At 42.8% G+C, this 4,403-nt stretch overlaps 1 long non-coding RNA gene across 1 annotated transcript; it reads right to left on the bottom strand.

Moving 5' to 3' along the window:
• Nucleotides 1-1,135: 1,135 nt before the first annotated feature.
• LOC139828767 (uncharacterized) lies at nt 1,136-1,943 on the bottom strand. Its single transcript, XR_011740696.1, has 3 exons — nt 1,835-1,943; nt 1,606-1,676; nt 1,136-1,285 (listed from the first exon to the last, which is right to left on the bottom strand). It is a non-coding gene; the product is annotated as an uncharacterized lncRNA (long non-coding RNA).
• Between the last annotated feature and the right edge of the window lie 2,460 nt (nt 1,944-4,403).

Below are 4,403 nucleotides of genomic sequence, written 5' to 3'. Positions count from 1 at the left end.
TATTTCTGGGCAGTCATGGAGTTTTCCAAATATCTGAATGCCCCTTTTATTAATACTGTGTGCTCCTAAAGAGAGATGGGCACCCAAGCCAGGCACCAGCTTAGGGGAGGAACAAATTCTTCATGAATACCAGAACAGTGTTGTTCTAAGGTTTATCATGTCATGATTATGTGTTTTATCAGCCTAGAACTAAAACCTCCTGCAAGGAACCAGGTATCACTGTGACTAAGGAACCAGGTATCACTGTGACTCTTGTATGTGACAAAACTCAGACCGAGTCTTTCACAACTTGCCCACAGACTGGAGATGACTCTGTTCACAATTACAGCCGAATAAACTCATAGTAACTCTGTTAGAGGATTTCCATGGATTTAATCTTAATTTATCTGAATGTATATGCTTAAGTTTCACCTTATGTTCAAACTCAGTTTTTCTATTGGATTTTGCCAGGTCCTTGCTGTTAATATATAAAATACATATATATTTTAAGCTGAAATCTCTACAGCCTAGCGTCCCAAATCAATTTCTGCCCCAGACAGTTTCAGAAATAGCAGCAGTTACAGCTACATGACGTTTCCTTCTCTTCAGTTCCCTGCTATTCTATTCTCTCCTATTTCTTACCTCTGCAAGCCTTTGCCAGCAGTGCCAAGAGCTTTGGTTTTGAGTGCAGTCCTGAACACTCCTCCATTTTCTAGTGTTTTACTCTGGAAACTTTAATCCGCAAGCTGCTGCTTTATCTCCACTGAACCCAACAAACCCCAAGCCTGGTGTTCAGCATCAGGCCTGTGCAACCATTCACATAAACCAGCAAAGCCTGTGCCCCCCCTCCCGGCTGCTGGGCAGCACTGCAGGAAAATCATCTGCCAAATGCCAGGAAAATTATTGTGGCCATTGCTACAGCCTTTCGAGATGCTGATCTTTTGGTAAGTAAAGAGCGGCTACAGAAGTATTAACAGCAGCATCCTCTGCACCCACCGTGGAGATCTGTATTTCAGGATGATGTTTGTTGGTACTAAGCCTAACAAATCTGTGGCCCTATTTAATTTTGTGGTGTTTTAAAAGCTGGTTTCCAAGGTACCTTAGTGTGACGCTGTGGTCAGTCGGTGTCACCAGTGTTACTGGAGAGGGAGCTCAGATTCTCCTGCTGTGGGGTACCTGATCCTCTCGGGATCAACCTGTGCTGGGAAAGAGCTTTATCACCGCGGTCCTGCTGCTGGATTGTTCATACGGGCAAGAGGACAACAGGGAAACTATCAGAGAGTGGAAGGAGACGGCAAGAAATCACCTGTAGAAATGAAAGGAAGGAAGAGCAAGGTAAATACTTGTGGCAGGGAGAAAGGACAATGAACACAAGTGAGATAACTCAGGCAAACACTTGGACTCAGCCACCACACAACACAGGTCAGTGCCCAGGTCTGCAATCTTCCTAAATTTGGGGACAGACAGTGTAGACAAGCATTGTAGTTAAGTTAATTACAGAAAGTTTTCTCGTTCACCTTTAACATATCTATCAAGAGATGATTCACTTGTTTTCTTACAAATTGCACTGGAAAATGAATCCTTTAGCCTACTATTTTATGTGTAAATTTGACAGAAATAACTGACCTTGCCCGCAGGAATAGCCAAATGCGCTCACGAGACAGTCTGGATGTCTTGAACCATCCTGTGATCTTAGCCTGCATGCACAGGAAAATAAACATATTTCAAGGAAACTGTTGTGTGAGAGTACAGCATAATTTATCCTGCTACGGGTCATTAGAGTCTCAGCACAGCGACAAACGTGTCATTCCCTATAAATTATACCGAGTAGATAACAATTCTGGAAAATACCTACCCAAAGATTGAATAGTCCATGCGGATCACAGGAACCCTCTGCTTGTCGTGAGCATTTCTCAGGGTCCCCTCTTTTCTGTATTCCATCGGAACGGACAAATGCAGGAAATCTGTAGGAGAGATATAAAAAGAAATTAACGTACAAACACGAGTCTTTTTGAGAGGTGTAATATCAAAACCTTCAAATCCTTTTCCAGTGCAACTTCATTCCAAGAGACACATTCCAGTAAAGCAGCAGTTTGAGTTTCTCCTATTTTGTCATCATTCATGAGTTTTCTTTAGCAATGTCTTCCTTCCACTGTCCAACTGTAGTCTAAGTGCATCAGGGGCTTTTTCGCCTCTTACAGAAGCACAATGGTGACAAACTGAGAACATTTCCATGGAAAACCACCTACATTTACCACAATAAATACCTGCAGGGCTGAGGAAACTCTTATTTGTTTTGTGTCTTTCTGGAACCAGGTTTAGTGAACTTCCTGGACATAATCTTCTAAGCCATAATTAAAAGACTAGTTTAAGCATACATTGTATAATGAACTGACATTGTGAGCATAGCAACATCCTGCTTAATAGCTAGGTGTCAGTATGTTTGTATTCAATCTTATCTAAATTACTTATTATTACAATTATAAACGAGACCAAACAAAATCTAAGAGAACTTTACACCTCATGTGCCCTCAAAATCCCAAATCTGTGTTGGGTTTTTATACCTGCTTGTTGCAAAGCCAAAAGTAGAAATACAGGAAAAGAAACCAAACTTTTTCTTGCAATCTTGATTTATCTTCCAGGACTCTGTGATTATTGTATGATCCCATTTTTTTCACCACAGGATCATTTCTTGTGGCCCTAAACGTGCCTTCCAACATTCAGAGGCCTATCTTAGCTCCAGTTCTCAACAGGCCATCAATGTGCTTGACTATTTCAAATTTACCTCTGAATACAGAGGAGCTTAACTTTCTTATCTCCCTTTCTGCTGTGCTTAGCATTACTTTATCTCAGCTGCCGTCTTTAGGACTCTTGTAGGGATTTATTAAAAGTACAAACCACTGGGGATGTCCTTCCCCCCACACACACTGAAGCGCTTTCTATCTTGGAAGCCTTTTCTGTTCTTTTTCCAGGCTTCAGAACAGGATCAATAAGAACTTATCACAAGACCGGTCTCTTGTGCTTAATTGTGTGCGTATTGATGCTGCATTCAGAAGAACGGAGCGAGCCTGAGTTCAGCTCTTGAGCAGAGGGGGGATCGCATTTAGAAAGCACTTTGAATCCGCCTCTGATTTTCCTCCTCTGTCAATGAATGTCCTCAGTGAACTCAGGCCTTACAGGAGCAAGGCACAGAGAATTCGGGCAACGTCTTCAATCAAGTGTTTTAATATCAGCAAGAAAACGTCTTCCGCGCCTCAGAAAGTCTCACAAATACTAAGTGAGCCATACGGTACCTTGTGCAAGTTTACACAGGAAAGATGAGAGATGGGCAAGCAGAGGACTTAACCCTGGGTGAAGCCAAAACACCTGCAGGCACAAGAATTCAAAGCTAAACCATTATAGTTGCAGTGCCTTTTGCTTCTGAATCATAGACCAAAGTAAACATATCATCACTAATTATGTGGACAGGGCTATCACCCTTAAATACCTATTTTTGTTTTTCTAAAAAAAATTATTAAAAATTATTTTTCTTACTCCTTCTCAACTTATAATGTCTTGTTCTTTGCCTGGTGTATTCTGGAGGTCTCATGGTCAATGTCAGGCACCTAAAAAAGAAACAAAGCAGAGATGGCCGTTACCAGAAAGAAAAGCACATCTTACCCCTGTTCCCTAAACCAACAAGAGACATGTCAAAGCCAGAAAGCATTGATGCTAAACAAAAAGTACCAGCTCCGATTCCCATGGTGAGTCTGGCTTTCAGTAACCTCTGATAGTGTGAGACCACCTACCGAAAGATCCTTTCTGCAAGGAAAACAGAATAAGCAAACTAAACAAAACCACAAAAACGCCTTCGAGGCATCGACAGCGCAATCTCACTTATTCATAGCTCAGCTGAAGCACTGCCTATAAAACCTACTGCAGTGATTTATTCTGCTCTCATTTCAATACCATCAAGGGCCTTGCCTTCCTGCTACAAATCACAGAATAACCCGAACAAATATAGAAACATTTACACTAATAAATTCTGCACTGCATTTAGGTACACATATTGAACTTGATGTATATCTTCGCTGCCTTCTGCAGCAGCAAATGCACAAACTGAGGTGGTTCTACCAGTAGATGTCACCAGGAGCAGAGAAAAGCAGGAGGAAGCTCTGGTAGGTCCCAGCTGTCCCACCCGCGGGTCCAAAGGCACCCAAGCTCAGCCAAGAAGAGCTTTGAGAAGGCACTTGGGCAGGAGGTTGCCAAAGCAAACATGATTCATCAGTATTGCTGCTCCCGAGCCAGCGGGCACGGGGCTGGGGGAGGACACGCGTGACACACGGCTGCACTTTGTACAGCCATCACCACGGTTTCACACAAACCTGTTCCTCAGGCCGCGTCTCCAAGCGCACGGTGACGAAGGGAGAACGCAGGGAAATTCC

The sequence above is a fragment of the Patagioenas fasciata genome, chromosome 10, assembly GCF_037038585.1.
Source record: "Patagioenas fasciata isolate bPatFas1 chromosome 10, bPatFas1.hap1, whole genome shotgun sequence".
In the NCBI taxonomy this organism is placed as follows: domain Eukaryota; kingdom Metazoa; phylum Chordata; class Aves; order Columbiformes; family Columbidae; genus Patagioenas; species Patagioenas fasciata.
Note: the sequence above shows the minus strand (reverse complement) of the source record. Positions and strands in the feature narration are given on the sequence as shown.